Genomic DNA, 12,343 nt, shown 5'->3' with positions numbered 1-12,343 from the left:
GTCACAGGGCCAGTCCCAACTCAAGAAGAAGCAAAATAAATTCCACTCCTTGATGGGAATAGTGAGCTAAGCAAGAATTACTGGCAGCTATCTTTGTAGACAATCTACCACAAAACATTAAGTGGAAGCTGTTAAATCTTACTTAGCCACCAGGTGCCCTTCTGCCTTTCTCCCTTTTCTCCATGTTCCTGTCTAGAATGTGGGTGTGATGACTGGAACCTCAGCAGTCATCTTGCAACCATGAGGTTACCTGGAAGATGGAAACTACACACTGAGGATAGCAGAAAGAAAGAGAGAAGGAGATTAGGTTCTAGGTGAGACAGAGGAGCTGCTATACCAGCCAAGGACAGCCTCTACTTCCAGAGCATCTACACATTAAAAAAATAATAATAAAAAATAAATACAGATCTTACTTAGACAATAGTTATTTGTTTTTTCCAGTGGACACAGGCTCAAATAAGAATAACTAAGAGAAGGAATTGCATAGCCCACACTCATTTCCTGTTTTAAAAAAAGTAACTAATAGTACATATTCTGATTATTAAGTTCCATTAGAGCCATATAAGATATACTAAAGCAAGATTTAAAGTAACAATTTAGTGACAAGTACCTTGCCTCTAAGGTATTAGGAGGCAGTCCCTGGGAGCTTATGAGAAAGTGCTAAGAGGCTCCTCATATAAACACTGCCTAAGAAAAATACTTTTAATGTCTTTCAGCCAAAACTAAGCCTGAGTGCCTGTTCTGAACGCCTTACCATTTAGGAAGAAATAGTATGCAAAGTTCAAATAGTATCACCACATCCTCCATCCCCTCATTTCTCATTTCCCATTCAATCAACAAACCCTCTCCAATAACTGAGGCTTTATCTGATTCTTGGATATATGTAACCTGCCTTTTCTCTCCCCTTTCAAATTTTTTAAAACATCAAATAGGCAAGTTTTATAACACAAGAACAGGATTAAAAAAAAAAAAAAAAAAGATGTACCTAGGAAGACTCTGGGACTGATAAACTGAAAAGTGGGAAGGCCATTTAGGTATTACAGGCCTGATGGGCACACAGATGTAACTCTGCAGTGACAACCAACTCCTCAGCCCTCAAATAGGACAGCAAAGGAAATGGCTGCATCCAAGCATAATACCAGTCTTTTGCAAAGCAGCTGAACTTGGCTATGTTATTATTTCACTCGTTTTCATGTAGAGTTTAGCAAATGTTTCATTTGATTTTAGTATATATTTCAAAGTATTAGAATATTTTATATTCTCATCTATTTTAAACTAGTAGTTAGCTATCTGAAACAAAGGGACACATTCTTGAAATACATTTAAATATAACGTTCTGCTGCCATAGACAACTGAGCCCTAGAATAATAATTTGTCGTGCTGTTTTGTAACACTTTGATCCTAAAGTCTAATTATTTCCACTAAATGCTCTTCTAGAGATTCCTCTTTGAATGTTCATCAAGGTATAGAAAAACACAGCACCTTGCAATTTATCTACTAACCCAATTACATGTTTATACCTTATCATTTGATAATTTGTCAAAGGAAAACTTGTTGCCTACATGTTGCATCCGTTTCTATACCGCCTCTGGTAACTTTAAAATCCCAGCGGTAACCAATGTATTCCTCGCCAGAGACCGCCTCTGACTCCAGTGACCTGTTCAGGGTCATGTCCCCACCCACGCGGCAACCCACACAGCTCTCCTGCTGCTCACTTGCGCGCCCCACCGAGCTAGGGGACCCACTAGGCTGTTTCCAGGCAGTCTTTTGTTTGTTTCACTTTGCTTTTACTTCCCGTATCTTTGCTTCTTATCTTTCTGTTGTCTGCTTTCTGCTTCCAATCTCTCACTGCCTCAGCATCCGCTGACTTTCAATCTTAAAACACCCCTAAAGTGGTGGCCGTGTCTTCCCGTCTGCAGCTCATGCTTTACCCACGCAGTTACTCAAAACTCAGGGGCACAGACCAGGGCTGTACCACCGTTTACAAAAGAAGCACTTTGGCCAAGGTCCTCAAGAGAATGATTAATGCTCAGCACTAATAAAATAACCACTTAGCCGCCTCTCCCATACACATCATCTTATTTGCATGATTTGTTTTTATACCATGAACCCACTTAGTAGGAGGTCCTTTCAGATCTCCTGACCCCAGCCCTGGGAGCCGCAACTGTGCCCAGGCCCCGAGCCTGAATCACCAGCCGGCTACGCTCGCCGCTTCAACCCATTTCGCCCGCCGACTGCTCGAGTCCCAGCACCGGGCTCTGACCTAGACGCTGGAGTGGTGGACGCGGGCTCACCTGGATCCGCCGCGGAGCCGGGCGCCGACTCACCTGCTCCTTCGCGGACTCACCTGGATCACTCCCAGACCCGGGCGCGGGCTCACCTGCTCACCGCGGGCTCACCTGCTCACCGCGGAGCGGCGCGGCCGCACCTGGGTTCGCGTCCTGCTCGCGCTGCTGCGGCCGCTCTGGAGGCGGCTCTGCTCTGCTGCAGCCCCGCCCGCCGGGTCGGCAGGGAGGTCCAGCCAACTTATCCGTGTGCCTCGAAAGAGACGGCTGCTGGGAGTAGGTACACCCTATTTCGCGGGGTCTTGGCGTTCTCAGGGACCCCTCGAAGCCAGTTCCCTCCGAACACTGACCGAGACCTCCCCGGCGCTCTTCCCTTTTCCTTTGGTTAGGGAATTAGCGGCGGGGCGCGGGGATCCATCGGAAACAGAAAACTAATTTTCCCCCTGCTGGTGATTATGGGGAACTGCAGGTGATGGAATAAACCTGCCACCGAGCTTCCTTCCCTCCCGGCTGCTAAGGTTGGGGTCCTTCCCACCTTCCACCCCATCAAAAGTCAGAAAAGTTGCCTTTTATTCATTTTTTAAAGTGCCATATTAAGAGGAGGCAACTCCGTTTTAGCCCTCAGATTACTGAGGAGGAGAAACATTAAGACATGGCACAAACTAAATTTTAACAATTTATTTCCAAGGAAAATTGCAAACGTAAAAGGAGGCAGAAGAGTATAATGAGGTCCCAGCTTTTGGTAATGGTGGACTAATCTTCCTGCAGATGATGATGATAAAAGTTGAGCAAAACTTTTAAAAGCAGTATTTGAAGACCTTGGAGAATGACCAAAAGAAGGCAGAAACTGGATAGGAGAGCAACCTTGAAAGACGAACAGAAATTGTTGAGATTTGTGAGTTGGCAGCTTTTTACCCGAGGGCAGCCCCCCAAGACAGGGGCTGCTCCAACTGCAGAGAGCTACAGCCTACTGACTGGGAGGGGACAAAAACAGTTTGAGGCCAGTAGAATTGGAAAGTTAGAGGAGTAATCCAGGGAGGAATCCGTGCAAAGGATGAACCCCTAAATATTGCTGTATGGTTTTCCATTGAATTACCATAACGAATTACCACAAGGTTAGTGGCTTAAAACAACGCAGATTTATAATCTTACTTCTGGAGGTCAGAGGTCCTGAACAGCTCTCACCAGGCCAAAGATAACAGGACACAGCCTGTCTCTTTGCAGAGGCTGGAGGGGAAAATGCATTTTCTGCTCACTCAGCTTGTTGACAGAATTGAGTTCCTTGAGGTCTGTGACTGAGTGTCCTGCCTTCTTGCTGGTTGTCAGCCGAGCATCAGTGCCAGCTCCCACCGGGCGCTGCTGCACTCCATGACTCGAGGCTTCCTTCCTCCATCTCCAAAGGCCACAACGTTGGGTTGAGTCCCTTTCAGGCTTCAAATCTGTCCTCTTTGTCTTCTGTCTCATCTCTCTGACCTACCTGGAAAAGGTTCCCTACTTTTAAAAATCATGTGATTAGACTGGGCCCACCCAGATTATCCAGAATAACCTCCCCATTTTAGGGTCAGTAACCTTCATCACATGTGCAAAATCCCTCTCGTCATGTACAACAACAGATTCACATGTCTGGTGATTAGGACATGGACAATTTCAGGGGGCCACCATGCTGCCTACCAGAGTCTGTCCTCTGCCTCAAAGATGTCACATCCTGATATCAATAATTATCTTAAATACACTAGGTGTGCCAATTCAGTGACAGAGATTGTCAGACTGGATTAAAAACAAAACAAAACTTTAAAAAAAGACCCAATTGCATGCTATACACCCAAAAAAAAAAAAAAAATGTACTTTGAGTACAAGGACACAAAGAGGTTGAAAGTAAAAGGACAGGGGTACCTGAGTGGCTCAGTCAGCTAAGCGTCTGCCTTTGGCTCAGGTCATGATCTCAGGGTCCTGGAATCGAGCCCCCTATCGGGCTCCCTGCTCAGTGGGGAGCCTGCTTCTCTCTCTCCCTCTGTCCCCCACTCATGCTCTTGCACGCACGTTGTCTCTCTCTCTCAAATAAATAAATAATAAAAGAATAATAAGTAAAAGGAAAAAAGAAAGTAAAAGGAGTTACACCAGACAGAGAGGAAGAATAAGAAATCTGAAGTAACCAGCAAACATATGAAAAGATGCTCAACATCGCTAATCATAAGAGAAATGCAAAACAAAACCACAGTGAAATATCATCTCATATCCATGAAGACAGTCACTACTGAACAAACAAACAAGTCAAGCAGCAACAACTGTCGGTGAGGAGGAGGAGAAATCGGAATGCTCATGTGCTGGCCGCAGGACTATGAAGTGGTACAACCACTATGGAAAACAGTATGAAGGTGCCTCAAAAAACTAAAAATAGAATTACCATAGAGTCCAACAATCCCACTCCTAGGTATTTATCTAAAAGAATTTAAAGCAGGATCTCAAAAAAAAAAAAAACTTTGCATACCCATGTCCATCACAGCAGTATTCAAAGTAGCCAAGAAGTGGAAGCAAACCAAATGTCTGTGGACAGGTGAACAGATAAAGAAAGTCTGGTATATACACACAAGGGAATATTATGCTCCCTTTAAAATGAACGAAATCCTGTCACCTGCTACAAAAGGATGAACCTCAAGGACATTAGGCTAATTGAAATCAGCCAGTCACAAAAGGACAAAGACAGTATGATTCCACTAATATGAAGTATCTAAAGTAGTCAAAATGATAGAAACAGAACATAGAAAAGTGGTTTCCAAGAGCTAGGGAGAGAAAGGAGAGTAAACTAGCGTTGAAGGGTAAAGAGTCTCAGTTTAACAATATGAAACAGTTCTAAAGGTCTGTAGCGCAACAGCGTGGGTTTACTTGACACTACCAAACTGGACATTTAAAAATGGTTAAGATGGTAAACTTAATGTTATGTGTTTTATACCTCAATGAAAAAAAAGGAATCTGAAGTGACTATATTAATATTTGACAAAATAGACTTTCAGGCAGAGCATTATTAGAGATAAAGTGGGAAATGTCAAAATGATAAAGGGGTCAATGCATCAGGAAAACATGACAATGAAAGTATTTATGCACCTAATATCAGAGCTTCAAAATATCTTAAGAAAAACTAACAGAACTAAGGGGAGAAATAAGCAAGCCCAAAATCATCATGAAAGAATTTAAGACCCTGCTCTTGATAATATATGGAACAAGTAAACACAGAAAAATCAATAAAATATCTAAAAAACACCATAGCTCAGGGATTGGTGAACTGTGGTCTATGGGCCAAATCCCATGAATAAAGTTCTACTGGGAAACAGCCACACTCACTTGCTTCTGTATTGTGGGTGGTTATCTGTATGTGGCTGCTTTCACAGAACTGAGTACATACAACAGAGACCACATGCCTTGCAAAGCCTCAAATACTTACTACCAAGCCCTTTGTGGGAAAAGTGTGCAAACTCTACAAGAGTTTGACTGCCTGTTTGGTAGAGCTATTGTACAAAAGCTGCTTTGAAGTCTTTGTTTGTCAGATAATTCCAACATCTGTGTCAATTTTGCTGTTGGTGTCTGTTGATTTGTTTTTTTCCCATGTGAGTTGAGATTTTCTTGTTTTTTCATAGGCCAAGTAATTATAGATTGTCTCCTGGAAATTTTGAATATTATGTAATGAGAACTCGGGTCTTTTTAAAGTCCTATGGGGAATGTACTTATTTTTGTTTTAGGCGATAGACCTGCTTAGGTTCACACTACAAGTTCAACCCGCCTTCTCTGAGTTGTGGTTCAAATTTAGGTTCAGTTTCTAAAGCCTTTGCAGTACCATTAGGGTAGATCCTGCATATTTACTACTCAGTGGTCATCTGGAACCTGATCGATGGTCTGTTAGTTCTGTTCACAAAGTCACTGCTAAACTGATCATATCCATGTGTGCACAGCTCAGTGAGCTTGGAAATTCTCATCCAACTTAATGGGATTTTCCTATAAAGTTAAGAAAGAGCTCTTCTTTCTCCATAATTTCCCCAGTACTTTCCAGTAGTTTTCTACAATGCCCCTTTCTGGTTCTGTGGCCAGAAAGCTGGGGAGAGAAAGTTACTCCATCTTTGGCCAAGTGGGAAGAGGCAGAAAGAGAGGGGGAGGAAAAGCAAGAGAGATTGGTTGACTGAAGAGGAATGTTCCCCTTCCTCAGAATTTGGCTCCTGCTGGCTCCTGTTGTGGCCTTTGCTGCTGCCAACAAAGGATGGGTTGGGGGCTAAGGCTCAACTACTGGAGAGAAGGAAAAGAAAATGGAGAGAATTCCACACCCTCTGAGGGTTAGATGTTTTCAGCTAGTCAGCCATAACTCAAGGGCTGCTCCTAGAGCTCTCCCTACACACATCCCACTTCCACTTCTGGGCTTCAGGCTGCATTGCATTCAGCCCAGCAGATATCAAAGGAACAATAATGATAAACTCACCTCCAGTTCATTGGCACTTTAAGTCATTCAACCTGCTACTGTTTACTTTTCAGTCTTCCTATGGGTGCTCTATGCAGTCTGCCCAGGTTTTATGATTACAGTCAGTGGGAGAGGCAGGATGGAGCGTACTTACTCCATTCTTACCCAGAACGAGAACCCTAATAAGAGATTAAAGAGGAGCTATCACTACAGATCTTATAGACATGAAAAAGATAATAAGAGAATATTACAAATAATTTTATGCCAATAAATTTGACAGTTTAGATGACATAGACAAATTGCTTAAGAATATAGTTTATCAAAACTAACACAAAAAGAAATAGAACAGCTTTAGATTTATTAAAGAAATTGAATTAGTTATCAAAAACCTTCCCAGAACACCCCAGCCCAAAATGGTTTCACTAGAGAATCCTTTCAAACATTTAGGGAAAAAATAATAGCAATCTTACAAAAAACTCTTTCAGGGGGTGCCTGGGTGTCTCAGTCAGTTAAGTGTCCGATTCTTGATTTTTGGCTCAGGTTATGAGCTCAGAGTTGAGCTCAGCGAGGAATCTGCTTGGATTCTCTCTCTCCATCTCCCTCTGCCTTTCCCCTGAGCACACACACTCTCTCTCTCTAAAATAAATAAATAAATCTTCAAAAAAAAAATAAATAAAAACCCCAACAACAACAACAAACCCCAAAAACCTCTTTTGGAATGAGAAGGAGAAAGGCATGCTTTTCAACTTGTTTTGTGAGACCAGCATATCTCTGACACTAAACCTTACATGACGTAAATACAAAAAACATTCATAAAATATAAGTGAATTGGGGTGCCTGGCTGGCTCAGAGGAGCATGAGACTCTTGATCTCGGGGTCATGGGTTTGAGCCCCACATTGGGTGTAGAGATGACTTAAATAAATAAAACTTTTAAAAAATAAAACATAAGTGAATCAAATCCAACAATACACAAAAGCATCACAAGAAAGTGGGTTTTATCCCAGGAATACAGAGTCGGTGTGACTAGATCAATCAGTGTAACTCACTATATTTAGGTAATAAAGGAAAAAACCTATATCTCAATTGATGCAAAAAAAGGAAAAAAAAAGAGCATTTGACAAAATTCAACATCCAAACTCACTGTTAACAATTGTTAACTCATGGTCAAGCTAATTTCATTTTCAACCCCTTCAACTTCCTTTCCTTCCAGTATGATTTTGCAGCAAATCCTTATTGAGCCCCTGCTCTGTGCCAGGCCCTGGGCTGGGAGTCCATGTACAGAGTAGCCAACAAGTCCCGCTGCCAGGTGTTCACATTCAGGAGGGGTACAGGTAAATGGTGAATGAATAATAATTTCAGATAGTGAGGTTATGATGACAATAATAAAAACCAATTATGGCAGAGAGGGACTTGATGGGCAAGGGTGTATGTGTTGGGGGGAAGTTCTTTATTCCAGTAGTCAGGAAGGCCTCTTGAGAGATATTTGAGCTGATCTTGGAATGATGAAGAAAAGCAGCCATGGGAGGGATCCTGTCTCAAAGTGGAAAACAGCAAAGGCCCTGCAGTAGGTCTGAGCAGGACATGTTGAGTGACAGAGAAGGCCAGTGTAGTAGGGCCAGGGTGAGGGTGGGTGGGTGAGACAAGGTGAGGTCTGAAGTGGGGCAGCAGCCATGCAGGGACCTGCACAACACAGCCAGGCAATTGCGTTCCAGGTGCAATGAGGAGCCTGGAAACTCTGAGCAAGGATACTCCCTGTCCCAAAAAATGACCTCCATTTTAAGAAAGTCACTTTGCTCTGTGAAGAATGGACTGGGAGAGAGGAAGCAGGCGACAGAGGGCACCGGAAAAGAATGTTGGAGGCCATGGCAGGGGTGCAGGCAAAAGGGAGGGTGGCTAAGGTGTGCAGAGAAGTGACCAGAGTCCCTATCTGCTCCTGGTGGGGAGCTGGTACTGCAGATGCACTGGCTGCAAGGGGTGGGAAGAGGAAGCAGCCATGGCACTTGGTGGGGCTGGGATAGAAGAAGACAGGGTGGCTGGGCAGGTTGGTGGGGGAAATCAAGCATGCCATCTGGGCCGCACTGCATCTGAGAAGACAAGTTGCAATGCAAGCAGAGATGCTGAGGAGGCATCTGGATATAGGAGTGTAGTACTCAGAGGCGAGAGAACTGAAGGAAAGTGTGCGGAGGGGGGGCAGGGGGCGGGCAGGGGAAGTAGGCATGTGTGCACGTACAGTGCATCTCTCTTCTTTCTGTTGTATTGGTTAGTGAAGCAGATAAAGAATCCAGAAACAGATGCAATGATGTTAAAAAGCTTATATGTGATAAACTGGCATTTCACCTATGCCCTGGGGTTATGAGGACTGTATGAGTTACAAGTAAGATGCTTAGAAAAATGCCTGGCACATATTCAGTGTTTGTTACGTTTTTTTAAACTTCAATCCCAATAGCAAAAGAGTAATTTACCTATGAAGAGATATCCACACAACTTGCTAACCATTTAGAAAAATGTGTTTACTTATACTTAAGTAAAAATACATTTTGTATTGATTAAAGATGTGCATTGAAGAAATTAAACTAGAAAAGTATAAGAAAAACATTTGGATGAATAGTTAGTTGTCTAGTCTTGGCATAAATGAGGCTTTTTTATTTTACTATTTCTTAATTTTTTTTTAATGCTTCACAAATTTACATGTCATCCTGGCACAGGGGCCATGCTAATCTGCTCTGTATCCTTCCAATTTTAGTATATGTGCTGCTGAAGCAAGCCTACATGAGGCTTTTTTAAAGCTACACAGGAGGGGTGCCTGGGTGGCTCAGTCGGTTAAGCATTTGCCTTCGGCTCAGGTCATGATTTCAGGTCCTGGGACTGAGCCCCAGTCCGGCTCCCCACTCAGTGGGGAGTCTGCTTCCCCTCTTCCTCTGCCCCTCCCCCTGCTTGTGGTCTCTCTCTCTGTGTCAAATAAATAAATAAAATCTTTAAAGCTACACAGGAAATCCAGACCCAATAATGAAAAATGTTTGACCACATACAAAATCCTATATGGTAAAAATGCTATAAACCATGCCAAAGATAAGAGGTAAGAAAGTATTGCCTTATATATGACAAGCATGGGATACATTTCCCCAAAACACAAAGATCTCCTAGAAGCTGATAAACAACCCAACAGGAGATTTCTCTTCACAGGAGAGAATGTAAAGCATCAAGAAACATATGAAAAGAGACTTCATCTCACTAGTATTTAGGTGAACCAATGGCTATCACATCTTCTGACCCAAGTTTCTCAGATATTGATGCTGGCACTGCACATTTCTACAACCTATTTTGGATGATCTGGCAAATAAAAATGTGCATAGCATTCCACTCTGTAATTTTTCTTTAGGAATTCAGACAAAAGAAATAAAAAGCACCAGTATATACAAGATTTTTGCTGTTGCAAAAATATACGTCCTGTCCTGGGAAGATGTGTATGATCTATGGTTAAGGAAAAAGGCAAGTTATGTAGTAAGGGACTAACTTTCTATTTTTGGTTTAGCATTTTTTGTGTATGTTTTGGCTTTTTAGTGTGTGTGTGCGTGCGTGTGTGTGTGTGTGTGGTGAGAGGGGATTTTTACACACTAATCCATTTACTTATGTGTGGACATAGAGGAGAAGATACCCAATTAAAATATGTCTCTACAGATTGTAAATACATTTTTCTCTTTAGAAACTTCTGTATCATTTGACTAAATGCTGATCAGAGAAGTAGGATGGAAAGGTGGGAAGAGCAGATGTAATAAATTTTCTTTTAAAAAATTAAAATATGTCTCTACAGATGTAAATATATTTTTCTCTTTACAAACTTCTGTATCATTTTGACATAAGACAGGCCAGGTCTGAGGACCCAGAGGCTAAGGATCCCTCTTGGCTAAGAGGATCCTTGTCTTTGTGCAGGAGAGCAATCAGGGAAGTGAAAGCAGAGTTTATTGAATAGTATAAGTAACAGAGTATAGCAGATGGAGAGTCTGGGAGACTCGGAAAGGAAAGGAGAGTGAGTCTCTTCAACACTTGGGGTTAGGGGTTCATATTGGAAAGGGGTCCAGGGTACATGTTCCTTCATAAATCCAGGGTAGGGTCGAATTCAAAGGTGAGTGACAGGTGAATAATAGGTATTATTTCATAAATCATCAAAGGTGGGGGTATTGATGCCAGTGTTGGGTGAGTTTTGTTCAAACCTAATGTCCTGGAACATGTTTAAGATTCAGTTCTTTTTAGATTTTATCAGGTATTTGGATGCCTAGTATTTGTATTTTATCAGGTATTTGGATGATTAACTTTCTTGCCTCCCCCTTGGAGCAGGAACATAGTTTCTTTGGTTTATTCAGCGGCAAGGTGAAATATAGAACATGAACAAATGGGGCCTTGCAGAAAAACAGCAGAGATGGAGCCTTTCTAAAAATGGAATCCTTTCAGTTTCCCTATCTCAATTTAAGTCCTTTCAGATATTGAAAATTAAGGATAATAAGGGTCTAGTCTCCAGAATTTATTTTTTGAAACTCTAACAACTCAACAACAAAAGGCAAACAACCCAATTTTAAAATGGGCAAAGGACTTCAATAGACATTTCTCCAAAGAAAATATACAAGTTGTCAACAAACACATGAAAGAATGCTCCACGTCATTATTCACTAGGAAATGCAAATCAAAACCACAATGAGAAGCCACTTCACACTCACTAGGATGTTTAGAATAAAAATAAATTTTAAAAAATGAACAAAGGAGGAAAATGAGGGTTGGGAAGATATGGAGAAATTGGAAACCCTGTTAAACATGAAATTACCATATGACCCAGCATTTTCACTCCTGGGTGTTTATCCAAAAACAACCCCTGAAAACAGACCTGTTCCTAGCAGCAATATTCACAACAGCCAAAAGGTAGAAACAACCCAAATGTCCAGCATGGATGAATGGATAAACAATACTTGGTATGCATACAATGTAATATTCAGTCATAAAAGGGAATGACGTTCTGATATAAGCTCCAAGGTGTGTGTACCTAAAAAACATTATACTAAGTGGAAGAAGCCAGACACAAAAGATCACGCCTATGATTCCATTTACAAGAAATGTCCCGAATAAGCCCAATGAGCCAGAAAGCCGACTAGTGGTCGCCAGGGCCTGGGAGGGAAGGGAGAATGGGAAGCAACTGCTAAATTGGGATGGGGTTCCCTTCAAGGTGACAGAAACGTTTCCAAACTCGGTAACAGCGGGGTTTGCACAACACTGAACCTGTGCCGAACTGTTAACGTTCTGCTGTGTGCATGAAGAACGGGAAAGAAGGTGAGCTGGCTTCTGCTCTGAGAGCAGGCCGGCCTGCTCTTCCCTCCCAGGCCCACGGCCGAGTTGACAAGGGTGGCCTCCTTGCGGGCCGCACACCGCCTGCCCGGCCCAAATCAACACCCCGGATGGAGAATCTAGAAGGCGACGCGGGCTGAGGAAATGACAACAGGAGTACCACAGAAGCGCTATCAGGAGCGAGAAAGAGAGGCCCGCACAGCACCGGCGTGCAGACGTCGCCAACCCCGCTGGGTCACACCGCTCCGCGCAGCCGCAAGTCTGCGGAGGATCCTCGCCGGCCCG

General features: G+C 42.8%; 1 long non-coding RNA gene and 1 other non-coding gene across 2 annotated transcripts; both read right to left on the bottom strand.

Moving 5' to 3' along the window:
* Window positions 1-2,947: 2,947 nt before the first annotated feature.
* LOC113253343 (uncharacterized) lies at window positions 2,948-12,335 on the bottom strand. The gene is made up of 4 exons (XR_007189897.2): window positions 12,219-12,335; window positions 6,748-6,905; window positions 4,179-4,338; window positions 2,948-3,762 (listed from the first exon to the last, which is right to left on the bottom strand). It is a non-coding gene; the product is annotated as an uncharacterized LOC113253343 (long non-coding RNA).
* Window positions 9,388-9,490, bottom strand: LOC113253590 (U6 spliceosomal RNA). The gene has a single exon (XR_003315481.2). It is a non-coding gene; the product is annotated as a U6 spliceosomal RNA (small nuclear RNA).
* Window positions 12,336-12,343: the final 8 nt, after the last annotated feature.

This window comes from Ursus arctos, unplaced genomic scaffold (assembly GCF_023065955.2).
Source record: "Ursus arctos isolate Adak ecotype North America unplaced genomic scaffold, UrsArc2.0 scaffold_17, whole genome shotgun sequence".
NCBI lineage: Eukaryota > Metazoa > Chordata > Mammalia > Carnivora > Ursidae > Ursus > Ursus arctos.
This window is presented reverse-complemented; position numbering and strand designations above follow the sequence as displayed.